The sequence below is a fragment of the Canis lupus genome, chromosome 35 (assembly GCF_011100685.1).
Source record: "Canis lupus familiaris isolate Mischka breed German Shepherd chromosome 35, alternate assembly UU_Cfam_GSD_1.0, whole genome shotgun sequence".
NCBI classification, from domain to species: Eukaryota; Metazoa; Chordata; class Mammalia; order Carnivora; family Canidae; genus Canis; species Canis lupus.
The window spans coordinates 11,522,826-11,549,167 of NC_049256.1; positions in this window are offsets into that span (position 1 = coordinate 11,522,826).

Consider the following 26,342-nt stretch of genomic DNA (forward strand, 5'->3'; position numbering starts at 1 on the left):
CTGGAAAGCTCCACCTATGCGAGAGTTTATTACTATTGGAGAAAGGCACAGTCCTCCACCCCCAAGCAAAACTGCCTCACTTGCTGGCTTTTGATTGTGATTCTAGAACTTGTTATCCCTACATAAGATCTCCCCTATCCGCTAGTCTTTCTCTGATCTTTGATTTACAACTTCCCTCCACCCTTCTCATAACCTTCTCTGAGTACTTTTTTCCACACAACTTATCACTATCCAACATGCACATTATTTGCTTGTCAACTTTTTCATTCCACATTGAGAGCAGCAACATTTTTGCTCATTGCTTTATCTTGGTAGAGCCTAGATGAGCATAAAACTCTATTACTTACTGAAATGAATGAATAAATTCACAGAATGGCTCCATTCAACAACAGGTCAACAGATGTAGTTCTGGATAGGGGAAAGAGCATAGGTTTGGGGAGAGAAATCTTTAAGCATAAAACCTAGTTTCATGGTCTCTGAGGCTCTGTTTTCTCATTTCCAAAATAGAGCTGATAATCAAATCCTAACGGGGCACCTGGGTGGCTCAATCGGTTGGACGTCCAACTCTTGATTTCGGCTTAGGTTGTGATCTCAGTATCCTGGGATCCAGCCTCACATTGGGCTCTGTGCTCAGCGAGGATTCTGGTTGGGAATCTCTCTCTCTCTCTCCCTCTGCCCGTTCTACCCATGTGCACGCTCTCTCTCTCTCAAATGGATAAATAAGTCTTTTTTTTTTTTTTAAATCTCTCACAAGTGTCTTGAAGACTAATGAGCAATCACATGTATGGTAAACACAATGTGGGATGTCTTCTCAGCTCACAATGACCCTCTACTGGGATTCAGTTGCTTGGATCAGGGGTGGACACTTGATCCAAATAAGGCCAATGAGGAACTCTCTCCTGGAAACTAAGCATGAGGATCAGGGGATTCCAGTTCCATGTGGAACATTTTTTTTTTTTGAATGGAGCATGTGTAAACATAAGAGCTCTGGAGCCCCTGACTACTTTCTAGTCCCTTGTTCTAGTGCTTTCCAAGGCCGACTTTTAGCTTTCAGCCTCCATAAGGTATATTTGTTAGACTTATTGTAAAATTCCTCTGTTGTTCAAGCTGGTTCGGGGGGGGGGGGCTATTATTCACAAATGGAGAATTGTGACAATATTATGCAGTCATTCTGGCACATAAGATAGTAATAGTAGCTGGTAGAAGGAAAGAGAGGAAGAGAGGAAGGGAGGAAGGGAGGAAGGGAGGGAGGGAGGGAGGCAGGGAGGGAGAGAGGAAGGGAAGAAGGAAGGATGGAAGGAAGGAAAGGAAAGAGGAGTGCCTGGCTAGCTCAGTCAGTGGAGCATGCAACTGTTGATTTGGGTTTGTGAGTTCAAGCCGCATGTTGAGTGTAGGGATTACTTAAAAAATAAAATCTTAAAAAAAAAAGAAAGAAGGAAGGAAAGGAAAGGAAAGAAAGAAAGAAAGAAGAAAGAAAGAAAGAAAGAAAGAAAGAAAGAAAGAAAGAAAGAAAGAAAGAAAGAAGAGTAGCTGTCGTTTTTAGCACTTGGCATGGTTTCTTTTATTCAGTTAATTGATCAGCATTGAAAACCAGGTGTCAAGTGGGGGAAGAAAAGGGTCAGAAGAGGTACAATCTAGAGAGCAAACCTGGGCAGAGCTTTGAATTGGGGGGCGGCCAGAAGGGGGTCTTGCTCACTTTGGAGTGGTGTGTGTGGAACGGGAGTCTCCAAGGTGGAAGGGAGTGGCACAGCACCACATTTACCTGATCCACAGCTCCACCTGGCGGGAGCCACTCTTGCAAGATCCAGGAACCCGAGAGAAAGGATTTCATATATACGTGCTGTAGCCAATACTTAAATGATTAATAGCTAAAGGGGAAACATTTAAGACTAACTTCGATATTCCAGTATTACTACTTTTTGGTAAATTTTCTTTAAGTCAAGGAAAGATCTACCAACTCCAAGGCAGTCTAACGTAGTGGTGTCCTTCTAACTATTTGCCTTCTGAAAGTACAGATTTCAGGGTTTTTCTACTCATTCTTACAGTAAGTTTTGCTGAATAAACTTTCCTTTGGATACTTTCTGAGCCCCCTTTTCTCTAGTCATGGATGGAGAATATTTGCACCGTTCATTTGTCCAGCCTCTGCATGTATACATTCCACAACCCAGCTCCTTAGGCATGCATGCGCGCACACACACACACACACACACACAAACACCTTGCACCCTTCCTAATAAGGTCACATTCACAGATTCCAGGTGGATATGAATTTTGCGAGGGGTTATTCAACCCACTGCAGGCTCCTCCATTAAGCTTCTAGGTTTCGATGACTCCAAACCCTCCTGCTTGTTCTCTCAGCCCTCGGAGTAAGGAGGTCTATCAGCGAGTTTAGTTTTTTGTTTGGGGAGAGGGCTGTTTTTGTTTTTTTGCCCCCTTTCAGCCCTTTAATGCCATGGTACCAGTTCCCTTTCTTGAATCCCTTCTGTTGAAATACATTATGTTGTTTCTTTTTTTTTTTTTTTTTTCTGACTTGACTCTGACTGATACACTACCTGTTGCCAGGAGTGGTTCCAGGAAATAGAACATCAAAAATGAGATTCTGGATATAGATTGAAAATATTCTTTGCATTGAACACAGTGCTGAGTTCCTTATAAATTAGAATGCCAATAATCCATGCATGCTGTGGCCTCATGATTAATTATATTATCATCTTTTGTGAGTATGGTGCAATGCCTGGGATATACCAAGTAGCTGCTGCATTTGACCAGTTTGTTACTTGTGGTCACTACAAGGGCTATGGGCTGGTGTGTTAGGTTTCTTTTTCTAAATAGCAGAGAACCATGCACTTAGCAGCTTAAAACAACATTCATTCATTAGCTCACGGTCCTATAGGTTACAAGTTCAGACATGGTATAGCTGGTTCTTGGCTCATAGTAACATGGCTAATGTCAAAATGTGGACTGGGAGTCATCTTTGCTCTTACAGACCCCCCACATCCCTTGCCACATGGCTCCTTTCTCTTCAAGACAGCAGTGGAGAATCTCCTTTACATCAACTCCCTCTCATGGTTCGAATCCCTGACTCCCTTTGCTCTCACCTCTAGACACTGTTTGGAGGGCTGGTATGATTAGGTTGGGCCACCCAGATAATCTCCCTTTTGATAAATTTAGTGTCTGCACTGCATTTGCAAATTTTCTTTTTCAAAAAAATATTTTATTTATTGTTTATTTGACAGAGAGAGAGAGAGAGAGAGAGTGAGAGCGCATGCACAAATAGGCAGAGTGGCAGGCAGAGGGAGAGGGAGAAGCAGACTCCCCACTGAACAGAGAGCCCAATGTGGGGCTTGATGCCAGAACTCCAGGATCATGACTTTGAGCCAAAGGCAGACGCTCAACCTACTGAACCACCCCGGTGCCCCTGCAAAATTTCTTTTGGCATGTAATATAACATAACCATGACACTGAATATCCCTTTTTATTATTTTACCCTCTATTCAAGGGAGGACATTATACCAGGTATGTACACCAGGGAGTGCGAATCTTGGGGACCATCTCAGAATTTTGCCTACCACAGATGGAGTGACTATTTCTTTTTTTTTTTTTTTTAAGATTTAAAAAGTTTATTTATTTGCGAAAGAGTGAGAGAGAGCATGAGCAAGGGGGAAGGACAGAAGGAAAGAGAGAAGCTGACTTCCTGCTGAGCAGGGAGCCAGACATGGGGCTCGATCCCAGGACCCAGGGATCATGACCTGAGCTGAAGGCAGAAGCTTTACTGACTGAACCACCCAGGTGCACCAGAGTGACTATTTCTGACCACCCTGGAGACCTTAGGGGGGAGAGGGGTGGGGAGACAAACTCAGGACAATGAACACTCAGCTCAAGTCAGAATTGGAGAGCCAGAGTCCATCTCTGGCAGCTCTAAAAACATATCTTTTGTTTTTTGTAGCATCAGACAGACTTTACTGCAAATAAAATTTTAATTTTGTGGGTTAGAGAATTACAGTGTAAGTTGACTTCACAAACTTGTCAAGTGTCTTACTTGAAAGAGCTTTAATTGGGAGTGAGTGAGACCTCTGGGTGAGCTTAGAGAAACCTGAGAACTTTGAATCCCCAAGTCTTTTTTTTTTTTTTTTTTTTTTGCCAGCAGAAGCAACACCTTTTCATATATGCAAGATTAGCTTTCCCTTGCTGGAAAATCATGTAATAGCTTCACCGGAGGCAGTTCCTTGCAAGAATATGCCAATCCTCCTCAACATCTGGTTCTTGGGTCATGAATTTGAGTCCCACATTGGGCGTAGAGTTTGCTTTAAAAAATTGCAAGGTTTTACCAATGCACATTGGCAGAAACCTGGAAAATATGTATGGGATTGGATTCTAAGGATTGTTAGAGGAGACTATAACGTTGCATTAGGTCAGTTTGTGATATGGGTGCATTTACTGGGGATTCTGAATTTAATGTGTTAGCTTACACATCTGGGAGTTGGCTTTAACAATTTCCTTGGTTAGTTGGGTAAAATCCAAATTCAGTGGTAGTCTATATTCAATAAAATTAAGATGTAAACCTTCCTGGCTTAATGCAGAGAACAGAATCTAGAAGACAAGGGAGAAAGGAGCAACCAATTGGATGAGAAGGTTAATCTTGTGCCAACACTGCCCCCCATCCCAACACACTCCTTGAGAGGGTCCAGAGGACATTCCCTTCCTATGCGTTTTATTCTGAACCGTAAAGGATCTCAGATGTTACCCCACTTGCACAGTTATGTAGTTTTTGTATTTAGAGCAGACACACAAGTCACCTGGGTCAGGGAAAGCAGCTCTTTATTGATACAGCCAGACCAGCAGCCAGAGTAACATTGCAGGATGGGTCCTCCACACCTTAATCCTGCAGGTCATGCAATGAGAGCTGATGGAAGCTTTCCATGTGGGTGATAGGTTGCACCCCATTGACAAAGGAGAACAATGGATTTTCTCTCTTTTTTTTTTTTTAATTTATTTTTTTATTGGTGTTCAATTTACTAACATACAGAATAACACCCAGTGCCCGTCACCCATTCACTCCCACCCCCCGCCCTCCTCCCCTTCTACCACCCCTAGTTCGTTTCCCAGAGTTAGCAGTCTTTATGTTCTGTCTCCCTTTCTGATATTTCCCACACATTTCTTCTCCCTTCCCTTATTTTCCCTTTCACTATTATTTATATTCCCCAAATGAATGAGAACATATAATGTTTGTCCTTCTCTGACTGACTTACTTCACTCAGCGATTTTCTCTTTTTAGATACAAGAGAGGTAGCCATTTCCTTCCCTACCCAAAGGAGATTTTTTTTTTTTTTACCTCCTTGAGATTGGACAGAAAGGGCCTTAGGTTTTCATCCTAACCTTTTGGAATGTAAATGTGTTTTTCCAAAAACCAGATGTAACTATCCACGTGAGCCTTGCTGTTAACAACCCAGAGATAGCTCCAAATTCTAGGCTTCATCCCTTCTGACACGTAAATTCCTGGACAGGTGGTGCTTCAGTTTTCCTAGCACCTTGGGGCATAGCTGAGGGACAGAGTCTGAGCTACAGCCATTTGGCCTTTTTGGGGAGATAAGAGAAGTATTATCTTTTCAGATCAGAGCAGTTAGAACTGACTAATGGCTACAGATCCAATGCTTATGGTATGTGAAGAATAAATGATTTCTGAAGGAAGTATAGCTTTCTGTGTCTCAGTGGGCTAGGGCTTTCTGCAGAAGCACAGAGAAATCGAGGACATTTCCTTTTCTGCAATATGGCATTGAGAAATGTGAGTGGGAACATCTCCACCCTAGGAAAGCTGGAGAGAAAGAGGATGGGTGCCCGGTGTGGAGGAATGACAGTGGGAGATGCTGATGGGCTTCCTGATTTCCATGGGAGATGGGGTCTGGGAGCCAACTTTACTACCAGAATCAAAGTGGGTACAAATTTTACAAGAGGCAACAGGGATGAAGTGTTGATCAGAATGTTTTGACCTACAGAGATCTTTGGTGATGACAAGTTGTTCACATTGCCCTGAGGATTAAAAAAAATAATAATAAAGATGATGGCTTACATAAGTACTGCTTAATCTTTGTTACAAGTAAGACTCCTAGATCTGGTGACCAGAATCTGACTTGAGTCGTCACAGTGAAGTATCACACAGCTTCTCACTCAGTTTCTAGATACAAGCCTGTTCTAAGACCTGGAGCCCTTGCTGAAGAAGAGACTGGGTCACCTGGAGAAAGACCCAGAAACATTTCCATAAGTAAATGTTGCATTTCTTCCTCTAAAACCTCCCGCAAATAGATCTGCAATCATTTCTAGGGATACTATGTATAGAGAAAAAGAGATACCCAGTTTTATGATCTCGATCTCTTTTGTAGATTACTAGACACTTTGACTTGTTGCTCATTCTAGGAGGTCTAATGTGTCATATGGTCCACGTTCAAAGTGGGGGCTTATAGTGGTAAATGGAATTTCTGACCAAGCATCCAACTGTGGGCATCAACTTTGTCATTATTACTCTAGTTCTTGAATGTATAATTCAAATGTTGGTAAACCTGCAGATGTTCAGTCAGATAGTAAATATTTTCGGCTTCTCAGGCCACGTGATTGAAACTATCCAGATTTGTCATTGTAGCACGGAAGCAGCCATCGAGAGTATGTAAATGAATGAGCGTGTCTATGTTCCAATCAAATTTAATCTACAGAAACAGACAGCAGGCCAGACTTGAACCACAGGTCACAGTTTGCAAGGACCCATAAGAAGCAGGTCATTTCCACTTAGCAGGTACGTGTCCTGCTATTCCAAGGTTATGCCAATTCTCTTATTTGCCTTGGTCTACTGAAGATCCAGTCATGATACCAATTTGGAGAAAGCACACCAAAAGGATAGGGTTCTCTCTTACAGGATATAGTTTGTGCTTTAATTAATAGCCTGTTTAGGGGCCCTTGGATGGCTCATTCAGTTAAGTGTTGGACTGTTGGCTTCGGCTCAGGTCATGATCTCAGGGTCATGACATCAAGCCCTTCGTGGGGCTCCACACTTAGCATGAAATCTGCTTGAGATTATTTCCCCCTTCCTTCACCTCCCCCTCTGCTCCTCCCACCACTCACACGTGCTCACTCTCTCTAAAACAAAATATATGAATAAAATCCTTAATTAATTAATAGCCAGTTTATGATATAGTTTTTTCAATTGTCAAGACATACAGTTCAATAATCAAGAGGTGGACAAGAGACTTTCTCTGCAATGCTAATAATCCACTCACAGAATTTTTGCCTCTCATCCACACAATTTTAGACTCTGCTGGCATGGAGGTCTTAGCTCTCAGGGTTGAGAAATAAATGTTTGGGTCACTCCACTAGGTAAATAACCTCAACCAGTTGAGGTGCTGGCTGGAAGCCAAGGAGACATTGAATCCCAATGGAAAAAGAAAATTAAAACTATCAGTTACAGTCTCATTACCAGTTACAAACACAGGTCTGTGGTTATGTCTCTGGAAGTGGACACTGAGTTTGACAAACAGGATATTTATTAGGATATTTATTTAATATTCTCTGGAAAAATAGGGGGAAAGTAGGATTGGAAGAGGAAGTCAAACTGCATTGCAGGTCTGAAAAAGTCTGGATCAATCCCAAGGGATAATCTGGTTCCTAGACAACCTTTGACTTTGGGCCAAAGTGGTTGGGCTTTTACATTCACATAGTGATCAGTCATTGGAAGTGAGCTGCCCCAGGAAGGACATGGCCTTAGTCATGGCAAACCTTGAAGGATCCAGTGGTTGTAGACTGTATGCTCATAGCATTCCCCAAAGCTGGGACAAGTCTTTCCTTGAATGAGGAATCTTTATGTCCATCTCTACTTGGTCCTCTACCTCGTCTTGGTTCACCGAGTGCTGCTCAAATCCACTTCATTTTCATTTGGGGAGCAGCTCCTCCAGTATTCCAATGAGCTTCTCTTCTGGGGAGCTTATTTTCTGCAGCTGTTCTCAGGACCAAACTGATACTCATCACTTCCATCCTCCGCTATCCATTCTAGATTCCCCCTCACCTCTGCAGGTCTCTGTGGCTTACCTAGTTGTATGATCCTGATCTCCACACCTTGGAGTCTAAATTCTGGCCACCACGCCCTTACCAAAAGTGGTTGTAGCACCTGTACATTTATCATCACAACTAGGTAAGGGAGTACCGTGAGTTGCCCAAGGGGATCACAGGTGCCACACATCTTTGCTGCTCTTATAGCATAACCGGAGTCTTTCTTTCTCCTGATCATCAGGGTCAATTACCTTTACAAGATGATGATTCCTTTTTTTGTTGCTGGTGGCTGGTTATAAGAAGTGGCTAGGCAGCAGACAAAGCTTATCATTTAGTGGGACACTTGTGTCACCAGACAAAAGTGTGTTCCCTTTAGGGACCAGGATCTCTATAGCATTGCAGAAACTAGAGTTTCAGGGACAGGAAGCACAAAATCCTCCAGTGAGTCATTGGTAGTGGTGGTAAGTAGGGATTCCTTGGCTCCAATTCTTGGTTCACAGACCAGTATATTCTTCCTACTGGAGAGACAGGTCCATACAAAATATCCTTGATTCAATGTATATACTGCATCCTGGAGGATGGTCCCCTATTCTCATAGATTATTGCCTCTAAGTTGGGTCTTTAGCTGTGCTTTCTGTGAGCTATCCCAGTACCCTAAGAGGTTGCGGCCTCTGGGTGGTATGGTATATAATGCAGTCAATTAATATCATTGTCATGGGGCCTGCTGGTCTGACACAGTGCTGTGTGGAATCTCACACCAAGGAATTAAACATTCCTTTTGTCCTCATACAGTGGTTCTAGACGAAGCTGTATGGGCAGGAAAGACAATGTCATACCGGGAAAATGTCTCTATTCCTGTTAGAACAAACCTCTGTCCTTTCACAATGGAAGCCAATGTAGTCAACTTTCCTCCAAGTTAACAGTTGGTCTTCTCCAAGAATGATGCCACATCAGCAAATCTGCACTGGTCTCCATTGCTGGAAGTTTTAACAATCTGCCACAGCCATAGCTAAGTGAGCCCCTTGAAAGTGGTTTTTTGACTTATTCCTGTGTCTGCTTTCAGTTGGGAGTTCAGCTGGGGAATCTCAGTTCTCCACACGATGCCTTGTCATCTGGGGCCTCTTTACGGGATCTTCCTCTCCAAGAGGATAGCCTTATAGCATGGAAGGTAGGTTTAAAAAGAACAAGTCCAACACTCAACTACTTATCAACCCACTCTTTTCATGATACTTTCAGTGCCCTGTTAGCCAAAGCAAGTCACATCAATGAGAATCAGCTTTTCCTCAAAGTAGGCGACAATGGGCCGATACAAACAAGTATATTAGACACACAAACATAAACATAAGTTCTCTCTTTTCCTCTTGATTTATTTGGCTGCATCATCAACCAAAACATCAAAACAAACAAAACAAATTTCTTTTTTCCACTTTGTGATTTGAGTATACTTCACTTTATTACAAAAGCACAGGCAATCTTTAGAAGTGACAAATACCCACCATTTGCTTCAACGTGGATGGAACTGGAGGGTATTATGCTGAGTGAAGTAAGTCAATCAGAGAAGGACAAACATTATATGTTCTCATTCATTTGGGGAATATAAATAATAGTGAAAGGGAATATAAGGGAAGGGAGAAGAAATGAGTAGGAAATATCAGAAAGGGAGACAGAACGTAAAGACTCCTAACTCTGGGAAACGAACTAGGGGTGGTGGAAGGGGAGGAGGGCAGGGGGTGGGTGTGACTGGGTGACGGGCACTGAGGTGGGCACTTGACAGGATGAGCACTGGGTGTTATTCCGTATGTTGGCAAATTGAACACCAATAAAAAATAAATTTATTATTTTAAAAAAAAGCACAGGCAATGCATTGTGTTCATTCTGGGCTACTTAGAGCATGGCAGTTGGATGCGTCAAAAAATTAGGAAAACAGTTCCATTTACAGTAGAATTGGAAAGAACAAAATACTTAGGAAAAAATGTAACCAAGGGGTCAAATGACTCATACAGTGAAAACTATAATTGTTGCTAAAAGAAATGAAAGAAAACACATATTGGAAACCGGAAGTGTAAACCGGAAGATGTAGCATAGTTATGATGTCAATACTACCCAAAGCAATCCACAGATCTAATTCAATCCCTATTCAAACACCTGGCATCTTTTGCAGAAATAGAAAAAAATCGATAAAATTCAGATGGAATCTCTTGCGACCCCGATGGCCAAAATGAGCTTGAAAATGAGCAAAGTTGGAGACCTTATACTTTCTAATTTCAAAACTTCTTACAAAGCTACAGCCACCAAACAGTATGGCACTGGCATAAACAGACATTAGACCAATGGAATAGAATAGAATTCAGAAATAAACCCTTGTGTATATAGTTAAATGATTTTCAACAAGGGTTCCAAGTCCAAAAAGGACAGCCTTTTTCAGAAATGGTGTTGGGAAAACTGGATACTTTTATCTTATACCATATTTAAAAATTAACATAAGGGTCAAAGACAAATATAAGAGCTAGACTATAAAACTACTAGAAGAAAGCATCATGGAAAAGCTTCATGACATTGGATTTGGGAATGATTTCTTGGATGTGGACATGAATAGCACAGGCAACAACAACAACAACAACAACAAAAAACCAAAGATAAATTAGACTACCTCAAAATTTAAAACTTCTGTGCATCAAAAACCAGAATCAATACAGTGAAAAGGCAAGCCATGGAATGGGAGAAAATATTTGCAAAGCATGTATCTGCTAAGAGACTAATATCTAGAATATATAAAGAATTCTTACATCTTAATAATAACCATAAACCATTTAAGAATCAGTAAAGGGCCTGAACTATATTTCTCCAAAGAGGACATACAAATGGCCACTGAACACATGAAAAGATGTTTCACATCTCTAATCATTAGATAAGTGCAAATCAGGGGCACTTGGGTGGCTCAGTTGGTTGAGCGTCTGCCTTCAGCTCAGGTCGTGATCCCAGGGTTTGGTTTGCCACCAGGAGTCGCTGTGTTGTTCTTTGCTTTGTGTACATAAATGTGTCTCTTGCTTAGATAGAATTCAGTTTCATCTAGAGCATAAACACCTTCAGTTTTAAGAGGAGCTGTATGTTCCCTCTTGCTCTGGAGACTCTGCTCATAGCCAGCAACCATGGCTTTGGGCCACAGCCTTCCACTTATTTGGCATTGCAGGAGTCCTGTTCCCAGCAGGCCACACTTATTTGTACCTCTTTGCTTTGTTTTGCTCTTCTCTTCTCTTTTTTCCTCTTTTCTCTTCTCCTCTCTTCTCTTCTCTGGCTGCATCTTTACTGGGTCCTGGTATACTTGTTTATAATGCACAGCTGACTTAATGTTTAAAGTCTAGAAAGGGGGGCACCTCGGTGGCTCAGTCTGCCTTCAGCTCAGGTCGTGATCCTGGGATCCTGGGATTGAGCCCCACATCGAGTTCCCTGCAGGGAGCCTGCTTCTCCCTCTGCCTGTGTCTCTGCCCTTCTCTGTGTGTCTCTCATGAATAAATAAATAAATAAAATCTTAAAAAAAAAAGTCTGGAAAGGGATTCAGCTGGAGAAATTAAGCATTTGCTATTTACAAAGTAATGGGAAGCCTGGACGCAACCCCAGAAGATTCCGGTAGCCTGCATCATGTCCCTAGGCCACCTCTGATCTCAGGGGCAGCTATGGCAGATGGTTGGGTGAGTCCATCTCTGCCAGCGGTGGCCTCAAGCTGAGCCCCTGTACCTCTTGGAGTTTCTGGCTCCTCCAAAGTGTGTGGGTGTCCGTGCACCTGTTGAAAGCACAGCCCAGAAGTGCACAGATGTTCTTGTACCTGGTGACCACCCTCCAACAGGCAAGGGTGGGGGCCAAGGACAAATGGCCCAGCCACCAATTCTGGGAGGAAGTCGTGCACTGTTCAGGGGTACTGTCCCCTACAGCAGCAGCCTTGATAATGCACCCTTACTTTTTCCTCCTTCCCTCCTTCAGCTCCTGCATTCTGTGCTCACCTCCCACAGCAGGAGCTGCGAGCGCCCTGGTCACACCATCTCCTGCCTGGAAGGTGCTCTGGGCCACTTGCACTAGCCACCCAGGGCCCGTGCCTGCAGAGGTGGGAGCGCTGACATCAGGCAGCCTGCAAGGCCCCTGAACAGGTGTGCCGAGGCCATCTCCGTCTTGGCAGGGTCCTCCGGGGGCAGCCCCCATCCAGGGACCGGGGGACACGTGCTCTAAAGACCTGGTAATTCTGACACACGTGGGATACAGCTGACGGGCTGCACCCGGTGACAGCCCACTTGTTAAACATTTATCAGTGAGGAATGGAGATGATGTGCTGGTGGGAAGGAATGCACCTGCTGACGCCATGCATCAGGCATTAAAAAAGCACGAGGGAGACCTTATGCCCTTTGGGATGGCTGGATTAAAAACAGAAACAAAACCAAAACCAAAAGCAGGGACACCTGGATGGCTCAGGTTAAGTGTCTGTCTTCAGCTCAGGTTATGATCCTAGAGTCCAGAAATCAAGCCCCACGTTGGGCTTCCTGCTCAGCAGGGAGTTTGCTTCTCCCTCTGCTCCCCCCTGTTCATGCCCCCCACCCCACTCTCTTGTTCTTGTACCTGGTGACCCCCTCCAACAGGCAAGGGTGGGAGCCAAGGACAAACGGCCCAGCCACCAATTCTGGGAAGAAGTCGTGCGCTGCTCAGGGGTACCGGTAAATAAATTTATGTACTTATTACAAATACCTAAATAAAATCTTAAAAAACAAAACAGAAAATAACAAGTGTTGGCTGGGATGTGGAGAATTTGGAACCCTTGTGTACCGCTGGTGGAAATGCAAAATGGTATAGTTGCCACGGAAAACAGTGTGACAGTTCCTCAGAAAGCTGAATATAAAATTGCCGTATCACACAGCAACTACAGTTCTGGGTTCGTACCCCCAAAGAATTGAAAGCAGGCTCTTGAAGAGATATTTGTACACCTATGTTCCCAGAGGCATGGGTCACAATGGTAAACTAGGGATCCATCAACCAATGAATAAATGAACAGAATGTACAATGGGACATCATTCTGCCCGAAAAAGAAAGGAAATTCTGACACAGGCTACCACTTGGATGAACCTCGAGGACATTGTGTTAGGGGAAATAAGCCGGTCACAGAAAGTCCATTTACATGAGGCACCCAGCGTGTCAAGTTCACAGAGACAAGAAGAAAAGTGTTGTTTGCCAGGGGCTGAGGGCAGGTGGAAATGGGAAATTGTTGCTTAGCAGGTCTAAAGTTTTGCTTTTGCAAGATGAAAAAGTTCTGGAAATCTGTTTAACATTCTGAATATATTCAACACCACTAAATGGTACACTTCCAAGTGGTTCACAAAGGGACGCCTGGTGGCTCAGCGGTTGAGTGTCTCTGCCTTTGGCTCAGGGTGTGATCCCCGGGTCCTGGGATCGAGTCCCCCATTGGGATCCCCGCAGGGAACCTGCTTCTCCCTCTGCCTCTGTCTCTGTCTCTCTCTGTCTCTCATGAATAAATAAATAAAATCTTTTAAAAAACCACAAGTGGTTCAGAAGATAAATTTTATGTGATGTGGGTTTTACCATGATTTTTTCAACATGTGGAAGTAATCATAACTGTAAAGACAATGGGATAGAATGGCTATCATTAAGCTCTTTTTGTGCTAGGAAAAGATAACAAAAGGCTGAAAGTAATGACCAGATCATTGAAATCTAAGTGTGAAAGCCAGAGTCTTACAGGGAAATGCTCACGTGCATTGGAGTCAGAGAATGCTGAGGTCCAGGTTCCAGAATTAATCATCTGAACCCAAAGAACTCTAAACTTCCAAGTGAGGCAGGCCGGCTCTGCAAAGTCAAGGCCTTGGTTGGGAAGGCACAGGACTCTGACATATGGGATGGGATACCTGTGTTGATGCCTCCTCTCCCGCCTTGAGTTTCCAGCTTTCTCCAAGCCCACAGAAGTGGCCCATTCCTCCATATTAAGAGCCAGCCCTGCTCCCCATCTTTGCCCTACCCCTTGCTGGAAGACAGTGTGGAGGCCTCTTCCCTTAGAAACCTGTGCGTCCCCACTCCAGGGATGTGCTCCACCTCCCCTCCTGGCCACCAGGTGTATAACTAGATTTAAGCTGAAGCATAACCCAGCAGAGGTCATGCTGGGTCTTGGGAGAGAAGAAAGAGCTCGAATTCCATCAAGGCCATACAACTAGCCAGCCTGTGCCAGCAAGCGTCAGGGAGTAGGTATAGGACTGGAGTATGAGGGTGGTTGATCAAGGGAGCCAGAACAATATTGTGGATAAGGGAGAGTTGACTCAAGAACCCTGCTCAGAGATACAGGATTTTTTTAAAAGATTTTATTTATTTATTCGTGAGAGACACACAGAGAGACAGAGACAGGCAGAGAGAGAAGGGGGTCCCTGTGGGGATCCCAATAGGGGACTGGATCCCAGAACCCCAGATCATGCCCTGATACCTCAGATCCACCCAGATGCCCTAAGATAAAGGATTTAGCCTGCTGGGAAGGACCCCAGGAGATGGTGTCACTCACTACAAGGATGATAGAGGGGATTGAACTGTGCCCACCCCACAAAGATACAACTGCACTTTAATCCCCAGAACCTGTGAATGTGACCATATTTGTCAAAAGGGTCTTTGCAGAAGTAATTAAGTTACACATCTGAATACGAGAGCATCCTGGCTCCAAAGAACAGTGAGCTGGTGCTTCCCATTATATCCCCCCTTTCATTAACCTGGTCTGGCTTCTGAAGAAGCCAGGCAGGTCCTGGAGGGACCAGTAAACTACTATAACTCACGCACTCACTCACCCAAATTGGGCCAGATAGGGTATCCTTGCCAGGGCAAATTCACCCAGCCTCTGGACACGGAACGCAACCACTGGTTTGGCAAATGTGTCCTTTTCATTCCGTGTCAGAAAGCAGATCAGAAACAATTTTCGTTTGTTTTATATATTTTTAAGATTTTATTTATTCATGAGAGACACACAGAGAGGCAGAGACACAGGCAGAGGGAGAAACAGGCTCCACGCAGGGAGCCCGACGTGGGACTCGATCCCAGGACCCCAGGATCACGCCCTGAGCTGAAGGCAGACGCTCAAGTGCGCCCCAACAGTTTTCATTTGTATTTTTATTTACATATTATATATTTCCGTGCAGTCGGCAATACACAGTTTTGCCCTGGGGCTGTATTAACGATGCCTGCAGAGATGTGAGCCCTGGTGACATCATACAGAACATCACATTGATTCACTGAGTCATAACGTCTCCTAGGGATTACTGAGTGTCTGACTTTCCGTCCTGGGATCAGAGTCACCGCACTCTGGACCAGGGGATCTACTTGATACTGAATGAAGTAAGCAGGCCCCATAACTATGGGATCTGCCGGTGTGTATGTCACCCAATCTGCTGACCTGACGGAAGGCTGGAATCAACTGGGATACAGCTAGGACTCCACTGTCACAGCTGGTGACATCCTGCAGGGGCTTCCACACGTGGAATATAGTTTGGCCTTTATCTGGGTCCAAAGCGCTTCAATTACATTGAGGCAGAAACAGGAGGCTGGAGTGTCCCTCTACTATTTCCAATTTGTTAGTTTGTGGCAGTGATCCCAAAAGACCTCCCAGCAGAAAAGCAAAAGCAGAGAGCAAGTCCATGAATGGAAAGCAAATCATTGCAATTCACAGATGAGCCTGCAGATGGTGGTCTATTACTGCTTTTTTTTTTTCTCCGTTTTTACCCTTTGCTTTTCATCATTTAAAAAAATACCTATCTGGTTATTATAAACTCCATGAAGAAAGGCTTCAATCACTGACTCTCAAAAAGCTTGGAGCTGATTTTGTGCTCATACTGCCTGATGTGCAATCTTCCTCCAAAAAAAAAAAAAAAAAACAAAAAAACCTCTGTCACTAAAAAAACAGATCATAGAGGGGTGCCTGGGGGGCTCAGGGGGTTAAGAATCTGACTCTTAGTTTTGGCTCAGGTCATGATCTCAGGGTCGTGAGACTGAGTCCTGCCTGGGGCTCCACGCTGAGTGTGGAGTGAGCTTGAGATCTCTCTCTCCCTCTGCCCATCCCCACTGCTCACGCATGCACGCAGACATGCACACACTCTCTCTCAAAACGAACGAACAAACAGACACAAAACACCAAAAAAACAGATCACAGAATGGTAGACATTAATGAAATTCAGGAAGCCTTTTTCTGCCTATCATTTTTAGATAAGGAGCTTATTTCCCCAAAATATCACATCCAGTAATTGTCAGAGCCTAGACTGTGCTCCTAACCTTCAGTCCAAACCTATGGTTTGCTCTATTACCCCATTATTGCCTTCTCATGGGATAGCATAAATATTATTTCAAGAATTTTTATTTTATTTTATTTTTTATTTATTTATTTATTTTTATTTCGAGAATTTGAGAACACCCCTCTTGGAGATACTTTTTAAGCCTAGGCTGGCAATAATTGCCAACTCTTGGATGGGCAGTAGGCTGTGCAAACAACACATGGAAATATCATTGCCTGATTACAGAGAAGCTAAAATGCCACAAGCCTACAGACTCAGATTAAATATGGAATAAAAATTTCAGGAAATTTACAACCAAGAAGTGGAAAGGAGGATTATGGGATGTGTAAAGGTGGTGGTGGTGGCACGAATGTTGTATCTTTTGCTTCCTGCAGAATTGTTCATGCTTCTGGGAAAATAACAGCTACAATTAATCTCATCCATTAGCAGAGTGGACCGTGAAATGTATAATGTGGTTTCAGGGGCACTGGAAAGTCTTCCGGAATCATTAGATCTTAAACTGAATAGAAGTTCTTACATCCATCCTAGTACCATTAAGGCTCATCACCATGCAGGATAAGCGTACCAGGTGGGGAGCACTGAGATGTGACCCTAAGGCAGAGATTCTTGTATATTTTATGTATAAGAACAGTTGATGCTCTTACAAATTATTAAGCACACCAAGAGCTTTTTTTTTTTTTTTTTTTTGAGATTTTTATTTATTTGAGGGAGAAAGACAGGGAGCACAAGCAGGGGGAGGGGCAGAGGGAAAGGGAAAAGCAGGCTCTGTGCTGAGCAGGGAGCTGGAGGTGGGGCTTGATCCCAGGACCCTGAGATCATGACCTGAGCTGAAGGCAGACCCTTAACCAACTGAGCCACCCAGGCGCCCCACCCCAAAGAGCTTTTGTTTATGTGGGTTACATCCATTTATATCTACCATAGTGGACATTAAGAGAAGGCTTTTAAAAATATAAGAATACTCAAGTACATACTATATTTGTCATAGGAAAATGACATTATGTCCTGTAGCTTCTCAAAAAAAATCTACCATATTCACACGAAAGAGAGCGAGAATGTGAGAGAATGAGTCTAAATGGCAAATAAAGTCATAGCATTATTATGGGAAATGTTAGACTTCATGGATCTCTCTAAAAGCATTTTACAGACCTCCTTAGTGTCAGAAATCGAATTAAAATCATTTTGGCTAAAAAAAGAAATTCATTTTGGCTGCATGGTATGGAAACAAGTCTAAAGGCTTTCAGTAAGCCTGAAGAATTTTAAAATTCTGTTTAAAAAGATTACATTACAATGGGAATAAAACACCTTTCTAACGGAGTGATGGCCCACACCACCCTCACTAGCATTGCCAAAAATGAAACAGACTTTAAGTCCCTGCAGGTGGCATCCAGGGAGAGATGTAAGATTGCTGGTGTCACAGGCCTGCCAAAAATGTTTAAATAGGTTCCAGTCATGAAGAAACAATCAGATGTAACCTGATTGCAGGACATTCTACAAGACAACTGACCTGAATTAATTAATTTATTGATTACATGGTACCTAAGATCTTTACTCATTTATTGAGAGGAGTTTGTAGCCTGAATTCTTTAAAAAAAAAAATCAATGTCACCTGGGGGCACCTGGTTGGCGCAGTTGGTGGAGTATGTGCCTCTTAATCTTGGGGTTGTGGGTTCGGGAAGAATTACTTAAAAAAAAAAATCAGTGTCACTCAAGACAAAGAGGAAGGGCGTGGGACAAAACTATTCTGGTTTGGGGGAAACTGGACCACCAAATGTAATGTCTGAGCCTTGATTGGATCCGGGGGTGCTGGGGTACAGTCCTGCCCCATATCCCCAAAATGCTTATAAAGGACTTTTGGAGACAATTGGAAACATTTTAACATGTTTTGTGCACTTTTTTAAAGTTTTTTTTGAAGATTTTATTTATTTATTCATGAGAGACACACAGAGAGAGGCAGAGACACAGGCAGAGGGAGAAGCAGGCTCCCTGCAAGAAGCCTGATGCAGGACTCGATCTCAGGACCCTGGGATCACGCCCTGGGCCAAAGGCAGACGCTCAACCACTGAGCCACCCAGGCCTCCCTGTTCTGTGTATTAGATGATATATATTATGGTATCAACGTTAAGTTTCTTGTGATAATGGTAGTATGGTTCGTAGGAGAACGACTGTCCTCGGGAGGTAGATGGAAGTATTTGAAGGTGAAATGTCATCATATCTGTAACAGTTTCAAACCCTTCAGAGAAGAAAAGGCTGTGGCTAGGTACAGACGTAGCTACCTAGCATGTGTCTAAGAGAGACAGAAAAAGAGCAAACCAGTAGGACAAGTTGTTAACTGGTGAACTTGGATGAAGGGCAAATAGTAGAAATACAGGGAAGAATGTGACCAGTTTGTATGAAAGGGCTGTCCCTTAAACATCTGGAAAAAAGATGCTCAGTGTCACTCATAGTAAGATAAATGTGCACTAAAGCTGCTCCAAGATCGAATTTCTCATCTATCAGATTGGCAAAAACCCAAAAGTCTGGTAACTTATGGTGACACTGTAATGTCTGTTCGGTGACTCTGTGGGGGAAAGTGACCATTTAAACCTCGCTGGAGAAATATTTACTGGTGTGACTCCTAAGGAGGGCAAGAAGGCGGGATCTATCAAAATTGTAAGTGTAGAGGCACCCGGGTGGATGAGTTGGTTAAGCATCCGACTCTTGATTTTGGCTCAGGTCGTGATCTCAGGGGCATGAGCTAGAGCCCTGTGATGGGCTCCACGTCAGATTCCCTCTCTCTGGCCCTCTTCCTCTGTCCCTCCCCCTGCTCTCTCTAAAATCAATAAATAAATCTCTAAAAAGTTATCTCCCAGAGACATCATTAGTGAAAAAAAGGCAAGGTACAAAATTCTCTGTGTAATATGCTTTTATGTAGAAAAAGGGGGGGTATAAAATAAATATATAAACATATGCTAATATTTGTTTACATCTTTTTTTTTTTTAATTTTTATGATAGTCACACAGAGAGAGAGGCAGAGACATAGGCAGAGGGAAAAGCAGGCTCCATGCACCAGAAGCCCTACATGGGATTCGATCCTGGGTCTCCAGGATTGCGCCCTGGGCCAAAGGCAGGCACTAAACCACTGCACCACCCAGGGATTCCATGTTTACATCTAATTTAGGAAGGATACTTATGCTTACATTGGAGGAAGTTGAACAGATGAGAAGTGAAGGAATTTTTTCTATCATGTATCTTTTTAGTACAGTTTTTTTTTTAAGTACGACTGTATTACCTACCAAAAAACCCCATAAAACCATTTTTTAAAAAATACATACTTATCAAAAAAACATCTAAAATATCATCATATATAACATTATAGAGAACTACTATGTAATAGTTGTGTGGGTGTAATTCCAGACTAATGATGTAGATACCCCCAGCCGCTACCCACCAAGGCCACAAATACACACACACTGTGAGAAGAGATTTCTACACACACACACACACACACACACACACACACACCATATAAATACAGATATAGATATGTGTTTCCATCTATATCAGTCCATAAAAATCTGCCTCATTTTTTCTTAAATTTGGCTGCTTGGGATTCCATTGAATAGGTATGTCATAACTTACTTAATATTTGCCCTATTAATGAATACTTGATTATGGAGCTTTTATTTGATTTTGCTCTTACAAATGATTATCCGTGGCAGTGTTATGGTTAACTCTGCAGTTTCTGGAGCCAGAGTGCTGGGCTTTAAATCCTGAAACCATGAATGGATAAAGAAGCTGTGGTCTATGTATACAATGGAATATTACTCAGCTATTAGAAATTACAAATACCCACCATTTGCTTCAACGTGGATGGAACTGGAGGGTATTATGCTGAGTGAAATAAGTCAATCGGAGAAGGACAAACATATGTTCTCATTCATTTAGGGAATATAAATAATAGTGAAAGGGAATAGAAGGGAAGGGAGAAGAAATGTGTGGGAAATACCAGAAAGGGAGAGAGAACATAAAGACTCCTAACTCTGGGAAATGAACTGGGGGTGGTGGAAGGGGAGGAGGGCGTGGGGTGGGGGTGAGGAGGGCACTGAGGGGGGCACTTGACGGGATGAGCACTGGGTGTTTTTCCGTATGTTGGTAAATTGAACACCAATAAAAAATAAATTTATTATATAAAAAATAAAGCCAGACAACCTCTGAACCACCCAGAAAAATAAATAAATAAATAAATAAATAAATAAATAAATAAATAAATAAATAAATAAATCCTGAAACCATTATCTACTAGCAATGCAACCGACCAAGTCCCTCCCCAGGTCTAAGTTTCCCCTTCTGTATAATGGCTAAAATAAAAAACATCTTTCCTCATTGAAAGGAGAAAGTAAATGCTGGGTGAAAACCACAACTATCTTACATTTTTTCCCCCGAATCAATCAACAAACGTTTTACTCCTTTCCTTATCTAGCTCATTCTTTCACAGATTGCCTTATATAGTTGAGGATCTCTTCTTAGACTCTGTTTATTCTTTTATGTTTCTGAGCTAATACCACTTATTTTGAGTTGCTGTAGATTTATAGCACGTTTTGGCATTCTGGTAGGGAATGTCCTTCTTATCCTTTTTTGGGTTTTTCTTGTCTTTTTTATGCAACTACTCTTCAAGATAAAATTCGAAATTAACTTGCTGTGTTCTTTAAAACTCTCGATGAGAATTTTTTTTTTTTTTTTTGAGAGAGAAGGTGACCCTGTGGGTGCAAGAAAACAGCAGTGGCGGGTGGAATGGGGGCAGAGGGAGAGAGAATCTTAAGCAGACTGAACACTCAGTGCGGAGCTCCAGTGGGGCTCGATCTCACGACCCCAAGGTCATGACGTGAGCTGAAATCAGGAGTCAGATGCTTAACCAACTGAGCCACTCAGGCGCCCCTCAATGGGATTTTTAAAATTCAGTATTACATTGAATGCATGGTTTAATTCAGAAAGATTATTGAATCTTCTCACTGTGAAACATAGTATGTCTCTCTACTTGCTCAGAGCTTTTAAAAGAAAACCACAGGCTCAGATAACTTGATTCTTGTTACATATGGGCTGACAGATAAGATAATATTTTAGGGGATTATGGCCCATATGTGTGTAAACACTGGTGAGTTTATCAGTGTTTGTTTGTTTGAAGAGATTTTTAATAAAAGAATGATCAAATCTGAGATGATACAAAGAAATGAAAACTGGAGGCTAAGAGTTGCATGAGGGACCACCCATCCCATAATTTTTCTAGTTCATGACTTTGTAAAAAAGAAATTGCCTTTGAAATTGATCAGTTTTTTTTTTTCAAAAAGTTCATTAATGTAACACAGATGGGTCACCATTATCATGCATGTGAGCATGTAGTTCACATTTACATCTCTTAAAAATAAAAACGTAAGAAAAACTGGATTGGTTTTCTCCAAAGCCTCCAGAATTCCACTTGGTTTTCTCCTTGCCTAGAAAATACAATGGACCCTTGAACCACACGAGTTTGGACTGCACAGGTCCACTTATATGTGGGGGTGGTCCCCATAAACTCAGTCCCATACTGTAAGTGTATTTTCTCTTCCTTATGATTTTCTAAATAACATTCCTCCCCCACCCCATGGCTTACTTTACTGTAAAAACACAGAGCAAAACACATGTGATGTGCAAAATGGTGTTAATCAACTGTTTGTGTGATGGGTACATCTTCCAGTCAATAGTAGGCTATCAGGAGTTAAGTTTGGGGAGAATCAAAAGTTAGATTTTTTGACAACACAGGGTTTGCTCACCTCCCACTCCCATGTTGTTCAAGGCTCGGCTATAAAATATAAACAATCACTATTCTACTTTTTATGATGGCAGTAAAATGTTGGAAAACATGAATCACTCCGGAAAAGAAGGTCTTTTTAAAGACCAACATAAAAATACTGCAAGGACCAAATAGTTCTTATGATTCAAAGTAATTGCACCAATGAGGAAACCAGCCCCGTTAGGCCACAGTTGCTTGCTTGTACCCTCAAGGAAAAGACCGAAGTTAAGTACTCACCTAACATAAAGTCAAGGTCTTTCAAAAGACACGGAAGAGGTGGGGAAAATCCACATTTTTTATGAGCCACCTGAAAACTGTGAGTTCAGGGACAAGAATGATAGCATTGTTAGAGTTTGAGTCGGTGTTTGGAAGCGCGTTGCCAATGCTTTTTTTTTTTAATAATAAATTTATTTTTTATTGGTGTTCAATTTGCCAACATACAGAATAACACCCAGTGCTCATCCCGTCAAGTGCCCCCCTCAGTGCCCGTCACCCATTCACCCCCACCCCCCACCCTCCTCCCCTTCCACCACCCCTAGTTCGTTTCCCAGAGTTAGGAGTCTTCATGTTCTGTCTCCCTTTCTGATATTTCCTACCCATTTCTTCTCCCTTCCCTTCTATTCCCTTTCACTATTATTTATATTCCCCAAATGGATGAGACCATATAATGCCAATGCTTTCTGAAAATGTCTGCTGAGCCACATGCAGGCCCTGTCTCTGGGCAACTTCTGGAGTCCCCACAGCCTTTTCCAAGTACCTGGTTAGTTAGAAGTGCTCTAAATTGATCTCTCTTGGTGTAGATGTAACATTTTCTCTGTCTTGGTTTTATTCTTGGTGTGAAAAGACAAGGCATGTGAAAAATTGTAAGAGTTTAATTTGAGCAAAAAACAATTGGAAGCAGGCAGCACCAAAGTGGACATAGTTAGGGATGCTCCACAGGCAGGGGCTAAGGTAAAAGCCTTTTAGGGAGAAGAGGCAAAAACAAAGCAAGGAAATGATTTGACTGGCCATAGCTTAGGCGGTTGCATTAATGGAGAAAGCCCAGGTGGCGGCTTGGGATTGGCTGTCCCTAAATTCTGATTTTTTTTTTTAAGGATTTTATTTATTTATTCATGAGAGACAGAGAGAGAGAGAGAGAGAGGCAGAGACATAGGTGGAGGGAGAAGCAGGCTCCATGCAGGGAGATGTGGGACTGGATCCCGGGACTCCAGGATCATGCCCTGGGCTGAAGGCAGACGCTAAACCACTGAGCCACCCGGGCTGCCCCCTAAATTCTGATTTCTTAACCTTGAGACATTTCAGACTTAGGTCTGGGTTTCCTCAGGGATGCTAAGGCATTAAAGCCAACAAAGTCTAATGGCTTTGTTGTTCAATTTACTGTCGGAGCACTTGAAAATAGTGGCATGCTCTCAGCAAGGAATTTTGGATTGCCCTGGTCCGTCATCAAGGGATGATTCAAGGGATTACTTAGATAACTTTTGTACTTCAAATTTTAAAGTGTGTCAGCAGTACGTTCCTTTATAATCTCCATCCTGTCATCTTTACCATCAGTAAGCAGTTCTCAAGGCTTAGTACAATGGATTCTATTTCCCTGAGCAATAGAGCAGGCAAAGAAATATAAATTATGGTTGTTACACTTAAGAGATTCAGATTTACTTACAGAGGTAGAGATTCCTCATAAAGATTTACCAACAGATTTTTTTTTCCCCAAAAAAGGATACACTAACAGAGAAGAAAACCCATGAAAGTACCCTACAGGGTAGAGTCACCAGGTGCCAGAGGACACCACCATTTTGGGGGTGGTATTGAGGGGAAGGCTGTTAATAGAACGGGTGGGTTTGTTGTTGTTGTTTGTTTTGAGGGAGAGAGAGCACGTGTGCATGAAGAGCCTGGAGCCCTGCTCGGGCTCAATCTCACGAGTTGAGATCATGAGATCATGAGATCATGACCTGCGCTGAAATCAAGAGTCCAGTGCTTCACTCACTGAGCCACTCAGGCACCTCCTTGCAGGTGGGTCTTGAGATGAACCAGAAGGAAGGGTAGGATGGCATTCCAGGCAGAAAGTAGGTGATCCAGGCAGGGGGAGGTGGTATGAGTGTGGTAGGGAGATGTTAAAAGTAAAGGCTTCAAATTCATAGAGATAGAAAATAGATGCAGATGCAATGAAATGCCGGGACACCTGCACCCCGATGTTTCTAGCAGCAATGGCCACAATAGCCAAACTGTGGAAGGAGCCTCGGTGTCCATCGAAAGATGATGGATAAAGAAGCTGTGGTCTATGTATACAATGGAATATTCCTCAGCCATTAGAAACGACAAATACCCACCATTTGCTTCGATGTGGATGGACCTGGAGGGTATTATGCTGAGTGAAATAAGTCAATCGGAGAAGGACAAACATTATATGTTCTCATTCATTTGGGGAATATAAATAATAGTGAAAGGGAATAGAAGGGAAAGGAAAAGAAATGGGTAGGAAATATCAGAAAGGGAGACAGAACATAAAGACTCCTAACTCTGGGAAATGAACTAGGGGTGGTGGAAGGGGAGGAGTGTGGGGGTGGGGGTGACTGGGTGACGGGCACTGAGGGGGACACTTGACGGGATGAGCACTGGGTGTTATTGAACACCAATAAAAAATAAATTTATTATTAAAAAAAAAAAGAAAATAGAATTGTGGTCACCAGGCAATGGATGGAGGAGGCTATGGGGAGTTAGTATTTAATGGGCACAGAGGCATGTTCTGTCTGGGAAGATGAGGAAATCCTGGAGGTGGGAGCTGGTGATGGTTGCACAACCATGTGAATATACTTAATGCCACTGAACTGTACAGTTAAAAATGATTAAAATGGGAGCACCTGGGTGGCTCAGTCAGTTAAGCATCTGCCTTCAGCTCAGGTCATGCTCCCGAGGTCTGGGGATCGAGTCCCACATTGGGATCCCTGCTCAGTGGGGAGTCTGCTTCTCCCTCTCCCTCTTCCCTTCCCCCCTCACTCGTTTTCACTCCTTCTCTCTCTCTCAAATATATAAATAAATAATATATTTTTAAAAATGATTAAAATGGTAAATTTTATGTTATTTATATTTTACCATGATAAAAAAATAGATAATTTTTTTTTCAAAAAGCAAAGTCTTAACAAATGAGAATATATAAGGCCAAGAGCTTTTGCAAATAGAAAATAAGTAGATCTTGCTGGAATCTTGAGGAGGTCCAATAACTATCTTATTCTTGTCTGAATTATGACCTCTGTGAATAATTACACAGGAGTGTAATTTTTTTTGACAGGAATGTAATTAAAATCTATCTCTATTTATCTGTTGATAAAATCCCTTCCCAATTATTTGATTTGGATTTTATGGGAGCTACTTAACAGCCCTATTAAGCTGTAGATAGCTGGCTGCAAAACAAAATAATTTTACAGACAGAATCATAGAATAATTATTGTGTCTTGCCTGCAGACATGAAAATTAATTCCGTCCAGTGCCCACTGTTGAAAAAAACAGTTTTACCTCCATGGGCACATTTTATTTAAATAACCCTAATCTATAAATGTTTCTCTATTTTCATTTTCCTTTGAATGGGTTGTAACACCTCACTAGCTGCTTCCTTAATGAGCTAAATAAAATCTTTAACTTAGGTTCATTTTCCTGTCTCTATGAGAATTGTGATTTTATCCTTTCTTTTGTGTTTTGAGATTATCCATTATCAGTATCTAGTGTAGTATGGGAACCGAGTGGACCTGCTAATTGAATTCATTAATTAAGTAAGCAGACAACTTTAGGCCAGGGCAAGGGCTTTGCTCAAGGCAGACAGAGGGCATGGAGCAGCAAAAACTCGCCAGGTCCAAAAGCAGATTTGCTTCGAAGAAAAGAGAGTGGTTGAGCCAAGTACGTCTAGTTCGTTCTATCTAAATTTGCTGATTGGATAAATTGCTTTTCTCCTAGTACAGAGGAGGAAAGGGACTCTAGCAACCCAGTTCCCTCCTCATGAAAGAAAAAACACAAGGCACCAGATATATGTTTCCTCCAATAAATCTATTTTGCCCCATGCAGGGTTTCCCAAAATATAGGGCACATGACCACATGGCACAGCTTCAGGTGGTATGGGTGTGTGGAACTAAATAACAAAAGAAAAAAGAAAAAAGAGGTATCTCTAACCAGAAACAAACTTTAGCAGGGGGCCTGGGTGGCT